The sequence below is a fragment of the Narcine bancroftii genome, chromosome 8 (assembly GCF_036971445.1).
Source record: "Narcine bancroftii isolate sNarBan1 chromosome 8, sNarBan1.hap1, whole genome shotgun sequence".
In the NCBI taxonomy this organism is placed as follows: domain Eukaryota; kingdom Metazoa; phylum Chordata; class Chondrichthyes; order Torpediniformes; family Narcinidae; genus Narcine; species Narcine bancroftii.
The window spans coordinates 29,281,643-29,301,293 of record NC_091476.1 but is presented as its reverse complement, the minus strand read 5'-3'; positions in this window follow the sequence as shown (position 1 = coordinate 29,301,293).

The window sequence follows — 19,651 nt, the reverse complement described above, 5'->3', positions numbered from 1 at the left end:
GATGGTTTGATGGTTTATAATGACACTTTTGCTTAAACCACATGATACTCAAGATGAGTTATCCGTAAAAAATATTCTTAATGTTAAATTGAGCAAAGAAAAATGGTCCTCTTCAAATATACATTTCCACTTTTTACAGAATGTTTTCATCAATCTGAAGTGACTTCAGAATTTACGTAGGAGTAATTGCATCTCTTGAGAATAATATCTCAATTTAACTTGCATTGACGCTAATCAGTGGCAGGAAGCAATAAAACTATTTGATTGTACATACCCTATCCTGGTAATGGCTGGATTGAAAGTGTGCCAGACAAAATTGTAATCATTTTGAAATTTTGTGTGAACCTCTCAAAAATTCTGATCTAACTGAATATTCTGTCACTTTTGTACTTTCTAGCCTGAAGCACTTGCTGACTAGTTAGATGCAGAGTGCTGTCTATTTTCATTCTTGGTGAACTGTGAAATTTACAACAAGGTAGAATGAACCAAGGGTTCAATATAACAAAGGCCAAAAAACTATTTTTGCAGTTGATTTTTCAGAATGCTGCTTTTTTAAAATAAAATTTTGAATTAAATGTTTAATAAATCAATGTATTTTTAATTACTCCTGTGAAAAACATTTAAAATAAAAAATGTTCAGAGGAGATCAAAGTCGAGAAAGAAGTTCAAGTTTATTTATCATCCGACTGTACCAGTACAACCTGACGAAACAGCATTTTTCGATCCACAGTGCAAGCACACATACAGACATAACACATATACAGAACATGTTATTCTTGCAGTTCAACAGTCATTTAGCAGCCTCATTGCCTGTGGGAAGAAGCTGTTACTCAGCCTGGTGGTTCCAGCTCTAATGCTTCTGGATCCCTTTTCTAGTAGGAGTAACTGGAAGATGCTGCACACAGAGTTGTAAGGGTCTTCTGATTTTAAAAGAAAGATCTTTGTAAATCGCATCAATGGTTGGGGGTGGGGGGGGGGTTGCTGGCAGGGGAGGTGGGAGACCCCAGTAATCTTTTCTGCTTCTTTTATTGTTCTATGGCTTGGCCTCCAATCCAATGACCAACAACAGTGGTTTCCAAACTTTTCTTTTCCCCACTCACATACCACTTAAATAATCTCTATCCCCTAGGTGTTCTGTAGTTAGTAAGGAATTACTTAAGATGGTATGCGAGGGTGGGGGGGGGGGGGGAGGGGAGAAAGACCCAATTGTAACTGAAATATTTTGCTTAAGAAAAATTGTCATTGGCCCATTTCCTTTGGAGTTATGAAACTGTGCACATAACGAGTCAATTTGGTACGATTAAAATAGTGGTTTTCAAACTTTTTCTTTCCACTCACTTACCACTGCAAGTAATCCCTTACTAATCACAGAGAACCTATGGTATAGGATTACTTGCAGTGGTAAGTGAGTGGAAAGAGAAAGTTTGAAAACCACTGCTCTACAGCAACTGTACTACACTGTGGTGCAATGTGCCAAGACACATTCAGTAGAGCTCCTGTAGAAAGTTGACAGGATGGTGACTGGCTGCCTTGACCAGCTCAGCCTTCTAAGGAAGTGCAGTTGCTGTTGCACACATTCCTGACAAGTGAAGATATTGTGTGTCCAGGATAAGCTACTTCTAAAGTGGATTTTGAGGAATTTGGTGCTCTCTACTGAGCAGTTAATGTATTGTGGAGGGTGATCATACCTGGTCCTCCTGAAGTCCATAAAGTCCCCTTTGTTTTGTCCATGTTAAGACTCAGGTTGTTACTCTTGCACCATTTCACCGGATGTTCCACCCCTTCTCTATATTGCGACTCATCATTGTTGCTGATGAGGCCACTACAATCTTATCTGTGAGCTTGATGAGACTGTCAGAGAGGTATCTGGCATTGCAGTTGTGGGTCAGTAGCATGAACAGTAGCAGGTTGAGCACAGCCTGACATGCACCAGTGCTCAGCTTGGCAGTGCTCAACATTTTGCTACTGACCCAGAGAAACTATGGTCTTTGTTTTAGGAAGTCCAGAATCCAGTTATAGAGAGGGGTGTTAAATCTAAGCAAGGTCAACTTCACCAGTCTCTGGGGCATATGTTACTTATGGGATGTGGAAAATAGAAACATAATCAGTAGATTCTAAAATGTACTATAAAATCTGGTGTAGTTTGATTTTTCTTGGAATGTTCACTGGGCCCAAAATTTAAAAAAAAAATGGGAGGGAGAGGGGAGCAGGGATAATAAGGGCACCTTCAACACCAATGTTTAAGTTGGAAAGTCTTCCCAAACTCCTTGGGCCACTACTCGTCAGATCTTTCCTCTCCCTCTGTCAAACTGACCTCTACATTCTCACTGTCTGATTACTTCTCAAATTCCCTGAAAGTTGGGGACTGGAGGGGAGCTCATTACACTTGGTGTAACTTGTTGATTTAAGATTTCTGCCCATCTGTTACTGCTATTGGGATTTTTAAAATGTCTGAACAAGTTTGTTAGTATGCATCAGAATGCATCTTATTTCCAACTTAGCCATTTTCCTGTTTCTTCACTCAGAACAAGCCATGTTTAGTATGATGCCTGATGTGTCTTTAATTTGTGGATAGTCAAAACTAAAGCAGCCAATAATGTGCCATCACGTAGAACAGTTTTGTTCCCAATTATCCTAGTGCAGAGATTTGGGGCTTTCTCGCTATCTGTTGTTTTGAACACAGTTCATTTAGTGCCAGGATTCTACACACCAAATTGTGTATAATCCAAACCCTAAATATAATGCACACTGTGGGCCAAATGTGGCTGGGAGCGTCTGAGTTAAATCTGGATTTGTAAAACACTTCCATTTGATTATCAGCGTAATACCTTTTCTGATCCTGTTTTATGACCATCCCTCTTCTTAAGTAATGGGAGAACTTCAAAGGCAGTCAAAAGTCTTTTCTTAATTTTTGCTTCAATAAATTTCAACCTCCAGTTAATACCCTCTATAACAGGGGTGTAAAACTCAAATTCACGGAGGGCCAAAATTAAAAACTTGGACTAAGTCGAGGGCCGAACTAAATATTTATTGAAAATTTTCAACAACATCTGCATGTTTTCTCTTCTTTCAACATATGTAATGTTAAACTTTTTCTTATTAAAATAAATGTTTAATAATAGTTTTGGATAAACTCTTTCCAGAAGCATTAACAAATGAGAAATAAAATATTCAATAAATAATATTTCTCTATAGAGGATTTGTCAAATGTTGCTAGTGTGCTGTCGAATGGTAAAATCTGAGGGCTATTGAGATTGTGGGAGAATAACACGATTCCTGAAACAATCAAATGGGTGACTGATTGTGGGCATGAACTCTAGCAGGGTTATTTGCCATGCCCTTTTTTCATTGGTACAGATATCCTTAGATTTACACACTTTTCAAGTTTTATGCCTAATGAGCTTGTATCCAGGTGCAGGACCATTTTTAACCAGGAATATATTTATCACTGTGACATGAAACTATTGGAAGATCGTTTTATCCTGAGATTCAAGTTCATAATACGTACTCAGGCCTGTGTGCAGGAGGGCGGGGTTTGCGGGCGATCGGGTTGGACAGTGCGGGGGCATCGGCTCTCGCTGCAGGGCGGCATCTCGGCGGATCAGAGGCCCCGTCACCGTGAGTCGCGGGTCGGCCTGCGGCAGGGAGGGGGAGTGGGCAACAGTCCTGGCGAGGTCAGGCCCCCCCTGAGTTTCTGCCGGACCCCCCTTGACCTGCTGAGTTTCTGCCGGACCCCCCTTGACCTGCTGAGTTTCTGCCGGACCCCCCTTGACCTGCTGAGTTTCTCCCGGACCCCCCTTGACCTGCTGAGTTTCTCCCGGACCCCCCTTGACCTGCTGAGTTTCTCCCGGACCCCCCTTGACCTGCTGAGTTTCTCCCGGACCCCCCTTGACCTGCTGAGTTTCTGCCGGACCCCCCTTGACCTGCTGAGTTTCTGCCGGACCCCCCTTGACCTGCTGAGTTTCTGCCGGACCCCCCTTGACCTGCTGAGTTTCTGCCGGACCCCCCTTGACCTGCTGAGTTTCTGCCGGACCCTCCTTGACCTGCTGAGTTTCTGCCGGACCCCCCTTGACCTGCTGAGTTTCTGCCGGACCCCCCTTGACCTGCTGAGTTTCTGCCGGACCCCCCTTGACCTGCTGAGTTTCTGCCGGACCCCCCTTGACCTGCTGAGTTTCTCCCAGACCCCCCTTGACCTGCTGAGTTTCTCCCAGACCCCCCTTGACCTGCTGAGTTTTTCCTGGACCCCCCCTTTGACCTGCTGAGTTTCTCCCGGATCCCCCTTTGACCTGCTGTGTTTCTCCCGGATCCCCCTTTGACCTGCTGAGTTTCTCCCTTCTGGTGTTTTTACGAGAACCACAGACTTTCGCTCATACATTGATGAGGGGGATCAAGGGCCAAACATTGTCAGGTACCTCTCTGCTGGATAAAGGATACGATTTAACCCGCTGAGTTTCTCCAGTGTTGGGTTTTCACGAGGTAGAGTCAAAGGGCCGAAGGGCCTGTTTCTAATCTGTAATGTTCTACAGACCCTGCTCTTCTTTCCGTGCCGGTGTCCCAGGACCTTTCCAGGGCAGTCCCCGCGCTCAGGACCGCACTAGGATCCCGGTCAGCGGTGGAGGAGCAGGTGAGCGCGGCTAATCCCGATCCAGCCCACGCCACTCCCGAGATTGGTGGGGGATTCCACCCTACCTGCCCAACCAGCCTCGCTCTCCACGTGTACTCCAGGCACCCGCCGCTGGTCCGGTGGGAAGGCGCAGGGCGGCTGGCGCCCCCATTGCCCGACGGGGAGCCCCAATCTTCCCTCCGGCGTCCCGACTCCATCTGCAGCTCCAAGAAATGCTGTGCCACTGGGGTTTCGGGCGCTGGAAAGCGGCCTTGGGTTCCCCTGACACTGGCCAGGCCGTGCTGCAGTGGGGGGGTGGGCGGGGGGACACGACAGCGTGTTTATAAAACCACCCACCACTACTTTTCAAGGACCAGGATTTTTTTCTCTCTCTCTCTCTCTCTCTCTCTCTCTCAACCTGGGACACAGCGGTTACTGTGCATGCGCTATACTGGCGCGGCGGCCAGCGGGCCACCTCTAATACATTTTTTATATGATCTTGCGGGCCAAATATAATTATATCGCGGGCCAAAGTTTGACATGTGTGCTCTATAACATATTTTAGTTGGACTCTCAACTAACATTGGAAATGTTGGTAAGCTGTGCCTCAGAATATAAACTTTTACTTTTGTTTCAGCCGAACAAGAACACCTCCTGACAACTGGTGCTTATGCTATTTAACATGTGATGTTATCATGTTCTAAATCATATTTACATATCATGTAGGAATATTCTGCAATGTCTTTCCTCCCTGATAACAAATGTGTGAAGAGTTAACATGAATGCTCAGACACTGAGTCACTGCAGACTGAAGTGGTTAACTCACTTCACCGTACATTTTGACCTCTTCAGTTATAGACCGATATCTGACACCACATTAGCTCTTCCTTGTGTAACATCTAGGCTTAGCTCAGTTGTACTACAACTTTTCGAATGACATTGATTCAATTAATGGATTTATCCATGCACATTCCTGCTGTATCTCATATTATGTCAGTTTCTGTGATTATTTGCTTAACATAGACACAAGATCTTCTTACCAATGTCTACCATGTATCATTTCAGAGCCTAGTCTGGGAACAATTCACTGGTGTTCTATTTTAGCATCTCAGTTGCTCACATATATACATCTATGACTTTTAATTTGTCTATCTTCTCCATTGACTAAGAATTGTTTTGGTCAGAGCCCCAGACTTCACTCATCACATAAGATCTTCCATTTGTCTTGGAGTAGTCCAGTTTGATGCAAGGCATAATTTGCATATCTGTCTGATATCTGCTGATTCCTTTGAAGATGTTATCAAACCTTCTTTCTGCACAAGTCCAGCAGATCAGAATGAATATTGAATATGTGCATCCATGCAATATTAGCCAGTATTGCTAACCCAAAATACCAACCATTTTAGCACATCACCCGAATAAGGTTTAAGATTATGCCTCCAAGTTAAGGAGAAACACCAAAATTTCCAGCCTGTCCTCCCCCATTATGTAACTTTCTTTAGATGCATTGCTGACAACATGCTACAAAAGGTAGTGGACACAGCCCAGGGCATCACAGGCAAAATTCTCCTCACCATATAGACCGCTGCCATTGGAGAGCAGCAGCAATTATCAAGGATCCACACCAGCCAGCTCATGCTCTTTACCCACTGCTACCATCAGGAAAGAGACATACATGCCATAAGACTTGCACCACCAGGTTCGGGAATAGCTGCTACACCTCCACCATCAGACTCTTCAAAAGTAAACTCAATCAATGATTAATTTAATGACTCTACTTTTTCACTATTTTTTTCTCACTCTATTGCAGTCAGTTTATTTACATTTCTTTATTTGTTTACATGTGAACATTGCATAGTTTTTTTTGCACTAGCAAAAAGTGGTAATCCTGCCTCACACACAGGAATAAAGCATCTCAGGGTTACATGTAATGTCATACAAGTACTCTAACAAATCTGAAAGCTGACCAGTATGTACTTAAATAAAAGCAAGTTTGGCAATCTTGTGTACAGTATGCTAAACATAAATTTCTTACATGTATTGACTTATTTAAAGTGCTGAATCTGTCAATTCACTCTATAACTCGACTGCACATTTCTGCTTGTGAATCACCTTTAGAATCATCCACCAGGTTACATCTGGCACAGGATCTGCTGTCCTTTTGATTCCAGCGGAAGTTATAGGGGTGTGGGCATAAAGCAAAAAGATTTGCTTTGTAAAAATTCTTGTCAGATTAATATTTTTTATTTATGAATGCCTAAAGTTGTACAGCACAGAAACATGCCCCACAGACCACCACATCCTTGCCAATCTGTTTGCCGTTCTGCTCTCATCCTATTTATCTGTATTTGGATTGTCTTCTTCAAGACAATATCTAAATGGCTCTAAATGTCATGCTTGTATCCACCACCTTCTCTGGCAGCATGTCCTAGATATTAAGCACTCTGCAAAAAAAACTCTTCAAAACCCATTTTAAACTCCTCTTTTCTTAAAACACATTTTAAAACACACATCACGTTTGATATCCTTAAAACAACTAAAAATATTTGGATCATCCAGCCTACAAGTGCATCTCACAATTTTATATACATCTATCAGGTCTATCCTCAACCTCCTCCACTCTTGGGAAAAGGGACAAAATCCTAATTATCTGATCTTTTCCCATTATTAACCAGGCAACATCAACACCCTCTGCACTCTCTCCACCACAATTGCATCCTTTCGATAGTCTGGTGACAAGAACTGCACACCAAAGGCAACCTAACCAAAGTTTTGTAAAATTCCAACACATGTCCTAACTGTTATATTCCATGACCTGACCTACCAGTGTTGCCATTTATAGATACCTATGGACTTGACTCCAGGGTCTCTCATCACATTCTTTCATGCACTACCATTTACTTTATGTCCCACCTTGGTTTGTCTTCCCAAAATGAACCACCTGACATTCTCTACCTCACCTTCTATAACATGTTGTAGAATTTGAAAAATGTTCTTATCAACAACACTATCAATTTTTCTAGCATCTGTAGATTTACTGATCATATCTCCTAATCAACATCCATGGTGTCAATACATACCATAGATATCACAGGCAGCAGAAGTCTCATCACTGAACAGTCTATTAGAGCACAAGTCACAGACTTCTAATCAGTAAACCATCCTTGCACCACTGACCATCACCAAGCCAATTCTGGATCGATTTAGCCAACTCATCTGGGATCCAACATGTCTTAACTTTCTGGACCGCCTACTATGCAGGACCTTGCTAAATGCTTTACAGAAGTCCATACAGACATCTACCATCCTCTCTTCAATCCATTTTGTTCCCTCTTCAAAAAGCTCAACTAAATTTGTAAGACAGGATTTTGCCCTGTATGCCATTCTATCCTTAAATTAGCCCTCGCCTTTCCAAACACACAAATCCCATTCCTTAGAATTCCCTCCAATTTATCTGGCTTTTCCCTGCTGCCCTTTTGAAATGGAACAAAATTAGCTATTCTGCAGTCTTCAGGCCCCTCATCTAAATCTAACAAAGGAACAAAAATCTCTGGAGACACAGGAATTACTGGAACCTGGAGCAAAAAAAAAACCGCATGAGGAACTCAGCAAGTTGAGCAGCATTACTAGGAAAAAGAATGTGATTCTGGTTTGAACATCTGTATCAAGATTTTGTCAGGACCCCAGCTATCTTCTTTTTAATCTCCAAAGCATTCTTGGAAAGCTCTCATCAACCCTTTTTCATTTTTAACCATACGAATATACATTTTTCAATTTAATTTTAAATGCCAGATTGTCAGAGATAGTGACATACAAAAATCTTTGCAATTTTTTCAGCAAGCATAGTTGGGTTGGGGCTTTTCCAACTGCTGAAACTACAAGAAGATTTATCACAAGACTTTGTCAGTGTACCTTTGGAGGTGGCATCTCTAAAGTTACATGGTTGGCATTCCACATTTGTTAGCACACATGGGGAGACCACAGGTGGAGGTTTTGGGCAATGAACATGGAACTAGTAAATACAGTAGAAACACAAGAACTGCAGATGCCAGAATCTTAAGCAAACAATAAGAAGCTGGAGAGACCCTGCATATCAAGCAACATCCAAGGAGAGAAATAGACAGTCAATATTTTGGACAGTGGCTATAAATTTTTTAGATCAGATCTTAGAAAGTGAAAAGAAATTAAGCAAAGAGAGACTCAAGATGTGTTCACTCCAGAGAGTTAAAGAAACATGTGCCTCTGCAGGTTGTTCACTGCAAATCTGATAATGTCTGTGTATCAGTTGCAAAGTCTGATTGAAGGAACAGGAGGTCTGCAATTTTATTATCAGACAAAATCTTAGAAACTGATAATGAAGGATAGATTTTTATTTGCCAGTTATGAATGGAAAGAAGTAATTCATCACTGGCTATAATTCTTATTCACCTTCAGAAAGAGCACAAGCAGTGCTGTTTGTGTATTGCTTGCAGAGAAAATTCTCAGATTCGAGAGTGCAAATTGATTACATTATTTCTCTCAATTCAGTTGTCATTCCTTCATAGCCTTAATGTACTTTGGCATCAAGTTAGACTTAACTGAAGCATTTAAAAAAATTTTTTTAAAAATCACAATATTCACTATTAATACAGAGGTGGTGGTGAAGGGCCAAACATAGAACTTATGAATTTGCTCTGTCAGACCTTTAGTCAATCTTTCCCATTTTTGTACCATTTACAAGAGATTTTAACAAAGCAGAATCAGCAGGTTGTAAATCGTAGGTTCGGAGTACGAGACCAGAGCTCCAATACACCATTAATCATTACCAGAGTTTTATTTAAAATGTGCGCTAGACTTGTGAAGAACTGTCTTCCAATTTATTTTACTTTATTTTTAAAATATTTTATTGATTTTAATAAAGAACGTAAACAAAAAAAGTACAATTCAGTAAGATATGGACAGTTACACAAAGTAAATAAGACATACATGAATTGTAAATCATATCCATAATTCATATTCTAATATACCTTTTTAGAAAAACACTCAATCAAAAAAAAAATAAAGGAGAAAAACTCAAACCCCTTACCTAACCCACACTGCCAGATGCAATACAAGATCATTAAAAGAAAAACAAGGGTAGGAAAAAATAATAAAGGATGTGAAAAAGATACAAGTCAGACTATTTAATTACATTGAAGTAAAATGATCAAGAGTGAGTTATAAATAACCCCCCATAACTTCTGGAATCTTGTAAAGGAATTATTAATTGAATAATGAATTTTTCCATTTTCAAACGCAACCACTGATCACGAGTAGGTGGGGGGGGGGGTAAGCGTCCTTCCATTTGAGTAAAATTGCACACCTCACCAAAAGAGAGGCAAAAGGCAACTCTAAACCAGAGACAAAGAAGAATCATTCCCTTCCATCATACTGAAGAGGGCCACCAAAGGATTCGATATTAAAAAAAAATTAATATAGATTTAACAAAGTATGCAAAAAGCTCTGTCCGGTATTTTTATAGACTAGTTCAAAACATATGAATTAACGTTGCTTCCCCCTTCTTACACCTCTCACACCAGTGTCTCATATCGGAATAAAAGAGAAAATTTAGCCATAGACCAACATGGTCTATGTACCACTTTGAAGTGTAATAAACAATGGTGAGCACATAACAAAAAGCTATTAACCAATTTAATAATTGTGTCCAAATCCACATCTGCTATAGTCATATTTAAATCCTGTTCAAGGATTTTTGATTTTAAAGTCCGATTTAAACAATTTCTCATAAATATTAAACCTTTATGAGAAGGTATTAAGCTTAAAAAAAACTCATCTACAAAATTTCAGACTCTTTTGGAAAATTAAATACTTGTGATTCAAGAAAATGCTGGCCATAAATATCTGAAAACATGGAGACATGGGCAAGTTAAATTGACCAGTCAACTGCTAATGAAGCAAAATATCCATCAGTGAACATCTTAAAGCTTTGAATGCCCTCTCTAAACCATCCCCGAAAAATATCATGTACAAGAGGGTTGAAAAAAGTGATTGGATACAATAGTGCTTGATAGAGAAAAGTTGAAATGCAAAATGTTTTCTAAATTGTGCCCAAATTCTCAAAGAATATTTAACAATTAAATTATCTATTAACTTGAGAATGGAAATGAAGAGCCAAGAAGCACCGAATTAGAAAAAAAATTGAGGGGAATTCAGTTCCATTGATATCATAATGGGTGGTCAGAATAATCATGAAGGAAGGAACAAGACTTCATAGATCAACTGCCCAATGGTTAAAATCTAAAGTTAGGTAGACCCATTCCCACCATCTTTCTTAGATCTCTGGAGCAGAACTTTAAGGTGAGGATATTTAACCTTACATATGAAAGATGATATGGCCAAGTCAGGTAACTGAAAAAAATCTAGGAACAAATATTGGAACAGTCTGAAAATTATAAAAATTTAGGCAAAATATTCATTTTAATAGAATTTATATGGCCAATGAGAGTTGTAGACAAAGGTGACCATTGGGTCAGGGAATGTTTTCCTTGTTTAAGCATAGCAAGATGATTCTCATTAAAAAGGTGTCTATGATTCTTTGTAATATTAAGGCAGGTAAATTGGTTTTTGGACCTTTTCCTTGTCACATTTTGTTCTTGTCCATCAAAATTCACCTTGTACAAATTTTACCTTCTTACCAGTCACGTAATCCCTGGACCCACCAAAGATGACAATATAAATTGTGAACATTCAATGTTATGTGCATTTTCCAAGTGATGTAGATATTAAAGAAATGTTAAAATGATTTGCAGCTGAATGCACACATTGTGTTGAATGTACTTTTACGAATAAAGATCATATGCCTTAAGATACTTTTTTGAGCTCCTTGGCATTAGTATTCTGCAAGTAGATTGAACTTCAATAAATGCTGTTGTTCATCTATTTATTCAATGAGACTAGAAATTTTGCCATGCATGAACAAAGTATGTAAAAGTGATGCTGTGCACAGAGCTCTACCATTTTTATGAGTCCCTCCAGAAATATTCTTCAATTAAATACAAGGCTTTGTAGCAGCAGCTACACTTCTCCTCCAATAACACACGCAACCAGACGGGTTGAGCTCAGTGAGCAGACTAGTTTATTGCATGCTGCTGGGCTGCATTTATACTCCCAGCCAAGATGGACCTGGCTGAGAACCGCACTGGAGGGCACTGACGTCATCCGGGCATCACGTGATCCCCAAGCGCAGGTTTCTGAGCCCCGAGCTGGAAGGGAAACCCCCGATGGCGCCATTTTGGCTTACAAGTGGGGCCGGTTCACCTGCCTTGTGGTGAGCCACCACAGCTTCACCTTTATGCACTTAAATATGCAAAAGAGCTCTTCATCCACAAGTGCATGCAATTGTAGAAAAAGGAAGTCAGCTGGGATGGGAATTGATGTAGGTAAAAGGAAATAATTGAAAAGATCACAAGGTAGAAAGAATTAGGAGCGAAGATAATCACAGGGTAGATGAGGGCGTTTCAAGAAAAATTGGATGATGAGCAGAGAAATTGTGGGTACAAAAGAGTTGATGGGGATCCAAGAAAATAAAACTAGAGAGAAGAAAAATACCAAACTGAGAGTTACAGCATTTTCTCTTACTCAAGTTAGGTCAAATTAAATCAAGAACAATGTTCTTTTTGCAGTCTTCTGCCCTTTTCAAAGTTCTGCTTGTATTTTGCCAATTGAATTAAAATCTGAGTTCCATTGAGTTAAAACTCAGTTGTACAGGACAGAAATAGGACATACAGCTAAACTTGTTCACGCTGACCACAATACCTATCCAGATTCATTAAACAACAATGGTCTCGGCACCAATCCCTGCAGAACACCACTGGTTGAAGAATTCCAATCAGTAAAACCCCCAAGCTATGACCTTCTGCACCGTTATCAAGCCAATTCAGACTCCAGATTTACAACATACCCATGTGCCCCAACATTCTGTACCAGCCAAATATACAGAACTTTATCAAAGGCCTTGCTAAAGTCTCCGTGATCAATCTCAACAACCCTATTTTGAAGCTACCTCTTCAAAAAGCTTTAACTAATTTGTAACATAGGATTTTCCCAGTACAAAACTTCCTAATAAGACCCAAGTGAACACATATCCTGTCAAATTTTTCCAAGTTTCCCTCAAAAATTATATTTTAAATAATACTCCAATTATCAAGGGGTATTCTTCATCAGTCCCTAAAGTTTTGAATCCTGGGCCTCCTAACTGGGGGTGCAGGTTAATTGGGTGTATCTGGACAGCACAGACCAAAATGGCCTGTTACCATGCTGTATGTTCAAAAATATTTTAAAAATTAGATGCTCTTCCATGTGCTTCAGACATGCTGCAACTCATCCCTGATCTTCTGGCATTTTGGGAGGTGTTAAGTTGTGTATCAATTGTGCCGCAAATACACCACCAAAAACTTAAACAAATGATATAACATAACAATTACAGCACGGAAACAGGCCATTAGGCTCTTCTAGTCCGCACCGAACCAAACACCCCTTTCTAGTCCCACCTCCCTGCACAATGCCCATAACCCTCCATCTTCTTCTCATCCATATACCTGTCCAACCTTTTCTTAAATAATACAATCGACTCCGCCTCCACTATTTCTCCCGGAAGATGATTCCACACAGCTACCACTCTCTGAGTAAAGAAGTTCCCCCTCATGTTACCTCTAAACCTCTGCCCCTTAATTCTTAACTCATGTCCTCTTGTTTTAATCTTTCCTCCCTTAACGGAAATAGTCTATCCACATCCATTCTGTCTATCCCTTTCATAATCTTAAATACTTCTATCAAATCCCCTCTCAACCCTCTACGCTCCAAAGAATAATGACCCAATCTGTCCAATCTCTCCCCATACTCCAGATGCTTAAACCCAGGCAACATTCTGGTAAACCTTCTCTGCACTCTCTCCACTCTGTTTATATCCTTCCTATAATTAGGCGACCAGAACTGCACACAGAACTCCAAGTTAGGCCGCACCAACGTCTTATACAATCTCAACATCACCTCCCAACTCCTATATTCCATGCAATGATTGATAAAGGCCAGCATACTAAAAGCCTTCTTCACCACCCTATTCACGTGAGTTTCTACCTTCAGGGAACGATGTACCGTTACTCCTAAATCTTTCTGCTCTTCTGTATTCCTCAATGCTCTCCCATTTACCACATATGTCCTATTCTGATTCTTCTTACCAAAATGAAGCACCTCACACTTATCAGCATTAAATAATGTATGACATTTTAAATACATAATTATTAATCATTACCGTAAGAGTAATTTAAACTCTTCAATCCAATTCCTATAGTATAAACAGTAAATATTTTATTTTTACTTCTTCCTTGTCTTTCTTTTCATCTCTTTCAGTGCTCAATTTGATTCCAGTTTACTCACTCTGATTAGCACTCCCTCGTCAACATTTTTCTGACTTAATTTGGAAAACTCATTGGTGAGATGAAGCACAGTTAGTTCTACTATACACTAAGGTCCCACTTACTCTGTTGCCTTCATGACATTACCACCTGCTTAAATTCGAAAAACATTTTGAGCTGAAGGATTTATAAAGTAGTCTTAACGTAGGCTTACTCAAAAGGATAACCCTGGTCCAGGAGATTTGCATCATTGTTTTTACACAATCTGATGGCAATGACTTTCATAGTTCCACATGCAATTTATTCTGCATCTATGTTTATGACAATATATTCATAATCCATTGTAACAATTTACAAAACATTCATTTTCATTCTACAAAAGATTCTAATTTATATTCAAATGTTTATTATATTGAGAGAAAACAATCTTAAAACCATAGAACATTACAGCACAGAAAACAAGCCCTTTGGCCCTTCTAGTCTGTGCCAACCTATTATTCTGCCTCACCCCACTGATCTGCACCCATAGCCTTTCATGCCCCTCCCATCCATGTACCTGTCCAAATGTCTCTTAAATGTTAAAATTGACCCTGAATTCATCACTTCAGCTGGCAGCTCATTCACAAACACACTACTCTCTACATGAAGAAATTCCCACTAACATTCCCCTTAAACTTTTCATTTTTTACTCTTTTACTCTTAACCCACGTGCTCTGGTTTGCATCTCCCCTACCCTCAGTGGAAAAAGTCTAATCCAGTTACTCCGTCTATACCGTCATAATTTTGCATACCTCATGTAGGCTACTAGCATCAAACCACACGAGACAGAGTGCAAGTAAAACACTAATTTTAATAGACTGGTATACAGCTAGGCTTTGAGGCCTTGGTCTTGCCTCTGTACAAGCCTAGGCCAGAATGAGGAGGAAGGGTTCCCCCCAGGCTTACATTCCAAAAACATGAGCTACCTCGTGACCTAGTGGTGTAATGACATCATGCATGACATACCACCATACCTCAAATCAAATCTTTCCCCATTCTTCTATGCTCCAGGAAATAAACTCTAAACCTGTTTAATCTTTCCTTGTAATACAGTTCCTGAAGTTCCAGCAACATTCTCTTACCAATATATTAATTGAGTTTTACATAAATATATAGGTAATAACAATATATCCAAAGTAAATGTATATTAACAAATAGCTGTAAACAACCTATGAAAGAGGAAAACAACAAAATCCAACCCTTCCCTTGTGAAGTTCCAGCAACATTCAAATTTCCTCTCCACTCTTTCAATCTTATTGATATCATTTCTGTAGGTGACCAAAATTGCACATAGCTTAATTTTTTTTTTTTAAATCATATCGATAGCTTTAATTGTCACCTTGATCCAACAAAATCAGAATTCTCTCCATTTTAAACTTTTGTACTTGTTTGGTTTCCATTTTCATTCACACTTTGACGCTTGATCCTATTCAATGATCCATGAAGTCCAAAATTGAAGGGACATTTTGAAATATTTGCTTTATGCATAATATTGCCAGTTTCTATTCAAATTAATTTTGAAGGCAAATAATTCTAAATATTCCTGCAATGTTTTTAAAATGTTGAAACCAGAGTTGGCAGGATTTTCAACAAACAGCAAGATAAATATGCCATCTGGATAATTAAGCAATTTGTGTATTCTGCCACCTGTTCTGTTCCCCAAAATAGATTTTTGGCTCATTTTTAGGTATAGTTTTTAAACAGTAAATTGGGATAAATTTAATGAGAAAGATACAACCTACAAGATTAATGATATCTCATCCAAGTGTAAACATGAGAAATAAAAAAAAATCCATCATAATTACCCTCTTGTATTTTTTCATGATTTATACTGATCTTCTACAGTGATTATATATCATGAAATCAGAAGAATTCAGGACAGGGTGTAAAAGGCATCCTTTATAAATCAATTGATTTGAACTTTAAAGTATTTACCAAATTGCAAGTGATACAATACATTTTCAAATACATGCTGAAAGAGGAACAAGGCTTAATTTCTCACCAGTAAGACCACTTCACAATACATGCGAATCAATTGCTTGAGGAAAAAAAATTATAGGCAGACCCAGAGTTGAGTTCTGGAGAAGTCTCTGTATGCCAACTTCTCCAGAAATATCAATCAAATTCAAAATTCAAACAAATTAGACAGGACATAGACAAAGCTATGTTGGCAGACTCTGACTAGTCCCTACCTTTCCATAAGATTAAAAGAGATAGGAGCAGATCCATTTTCTCACAGCCCCACAACCCAGCCTTCTTTCCCTTTAGAAGCAATCATCATTCTTTTCCCTCAGGATTTTTTCTAGAATCTCCCCTCATATTGGCAATAGGCTCACAGGTCTGTAATTGACAAGATATTCCCTGCTGTACTTCTTGAAAAAGGAAGATCATGGATGCTGTTCTCCAGTCAGCTGGCACCTCACTTTTGTGCAGTAAAGGTGTACTAACAGAGCCTCAGCAATCTCTTCTGCCTTCAGCAGTGGCATTGAATAAATCCCATCAGAGTGTGGGTAGTTTTCCACTTTTAAAACTACAAAGGCATTGGAAACTTCTTTTTATGAAGACCTTTCTGACAAAACAATAATTTCTGGCTCCATGCACAGATTTCACCTATTGTACTTTTTCTTCTCTGGTTATTATTTTGCCATTAATGTACTAAGACAATGTCTTTAAATTTAACTTTATTCTGTCTGCCTGTGATACCTCTTAGCCATCCTAAATTTCTATTTAAGTGTCTTTTTATAGAAATGCCAGGCCTCCCCCATTATTAGTTCCCTCTCATGTGCTTCCCCTTTTTTCAAGATTATTCAACATCCAGGTTTGTCCAATTTTGTTAACCCCACCTTTTACCCTTACAGGAGCATGTTGGCCTTGAAACTTCAGTTATTTCTCTTTTGAATACTACCATTGTGTAAATATAGACTTACCTGCACGTATGTGCTTGCAGTAGCCCTTTACCAGGTCCTGCTTTACAGTAATAAAATTGACCATCCTCCACTTTCAAAGGCTTTTATTATGAATCCATCCCAATCCTTTTCTATAAGCACATAAATATAAGGAGTTGATATCATGAGCCCCAAAGTAGTATTGATTTAGTTCACCTGATAGCAATCAAAAATTGAGTGGTCTTTAAATCCAGATGCAACAAATAATTAGTGGTGATTACCAATGAAATAAAAGTCAATTCCAAACAAAAGATAAAAATCTAAAAATTCAAACCAAGTTATCACTGAACTTCATAATTATCAATCACAAATGATAAACACTGATTCAATATCATTATAGTTACCATTCTACATTCAAATAAACATTATACTTGTTTTTCCAATGGAGAATAATTGATCTCTAGTAGATTGCACATGAAGGGACAAGTGGAGTCTCCAGGTAAAATATTTGCATAATATATTTCTGCTCCCATGTCACTTTATTTTATCTATTCAATACAAGCTCCCACACCCACATGCATTGTTATTCACTGATTTTTGTGAATGACACAAATAGGAAAGAGAGCACATGAAATTACTATTTGGTCCATTTTCATTATCTATATATGATTTTTTTAATTCATTGGTAAAATTGACTGGAATTATGGCAAAATGCTTGCAAATGTTAGATTTAAACTTTATCAGTAATTGCACAGAATTATCTTTGAACACTTGAATTACCAAAAGGCAATTGGATTCTTAGTTTGAAATATGGGATATTATACAATAAAATTAAAGCTGAATGATTTTATACAAGCCAGTGCCATCCTATTTGACACTGAGATGTGTTTTGACCACTTACCAGGTGCATTTCAAAAATGTCTGTTACATGTTTTCCATCTAAGTCCTCAACACAGCTCATATACAGTTGAATCATCTGCATACATCAAGATGCTCTTTAATGACTACAGTTTGGCATTTAACACCATCAACTCCTCAAAACTGATCAGCAAACTCCAAGACCTGGGAGTTATCACCCCTCTGTGTAATTGGATCATGAATTTTGTCACTTCCAGACGACAATCAGTGAAGATTGGTAAGAACTTCTTCACAATTTCCATCAGTACCAGAGCACTACAGGGCTGTGTTCTTAGCCTCCTGCTCTACTCGCTTTACATCTACGTCCATGTAGCTCAGTACAACAACAACACCATCTACAAATTTGCCAAAGATGCCACGGTAGTGGGTTATATAAAGGAAGGGGATGAATCAGCATACAGAATGGATATTGAAAACTTGGCTGAATAGTGCACCAACAACAACTTTGCACTCAATGTCACCAAAACTAAAGAGTTGATTGTAGACTGGAAAGCCAGAAGTATACAATTCAGTGATCATTGGGGGATCAGATGTGGAGAGGGTGACCTCATTAAAGTTCTTGGGAGTCACTATCTCAAAGGATCTTTCCTGGACAAAAGCACATTAATGACACTGTGAAGAAAGCACATCAGTGCCTCCACTTTCTCAGGAGTTTGCGGAGGTTTGGTATGAAACCAGAAACCTGGCAAATTTCTACGGAGGTCTGATATGAGAACACCAACACCCCGACAAAAGTTAATGGACACAGCCCAGGACATCACACACAAAGCCCTCCCAACTATTAAGTGCATCTATAGGGAACACTGCCATCCAGCACACGCTCTGTTCTCACTATTGCCATCAGGAAAGTGGTAGAGGTGCCACATGACTCGCATCACCAGGTTCAGGAACAGCTGCTACCCCTTCACCATCAGACTCCTCAATGACAAACTCAATCAGGGACTTATTTAAGGACTCTTACTTGTACATTTAATTGGTTTTCTTTTTGTTCTCTCTATATAGCACAGTCAGCTTGTTTACATTCATTATCTGTTTACAGTTCTTATATTTGTTTATGTTTACACTGTGTACAGTTTAGTTTTGCTCTACCAACAAGTGTTAATTCTGCTGTGTCCATAGGAAAAAGGAATCAGCATTGTATATAGTCTGACAATACCACATTTGACGGCCTATAAGACACCCTCCCCCCATTTTAGGAAAAAAATTATTTTAGTGTATTTATGGGTAAATTGGTGAATGAGTTCCTCCTGCAAGGCCTCTTATAGATAATGAGTGTGTGTGTATGTGTGTGCCTTCACTCACCTCGAAGGAAACCCTCCAGCCTTGCATAGCCAAGATGCCGAAACCTCCTCACATATGAGCAATAGCATTAACACATTCTCCTGCCCGCCACACACAAAGGCTCATGCTACAACCCCCCCACCGTGCAAACACCAGGAGCTGTGGGCGCACAAGGGCGGGAAGGAGAGAAGTCGGTCACCAGAGCAAAGGGCAGGTCCCACCATCGCAGGGAGCAGACGATCAATCGCTTCCTCTGAGGTGAGCGCTGGGCATCAGTGATCAGGCTCCAGGCTGAGCCTTTGTTCGATGAACATGGTCCCCCGAGTAAATTGAATCAGACACAGGGGTAGGTTGCAGTGAGTGAGCAGCCTGTTGAATTTGTATGACAAACTTGGCTGTTGCGCTGTTGGCAGGGCCCATTGTGGTCAGCCTTCTCAGCGGGAGGAAATGAGAGGTGGCAGTGACTCCAGAAAGCACAGGCCACCCGAGGGAAGGTGGTCTGCAAAGCTGCAGGCCCATTTCCTGGACAGCCG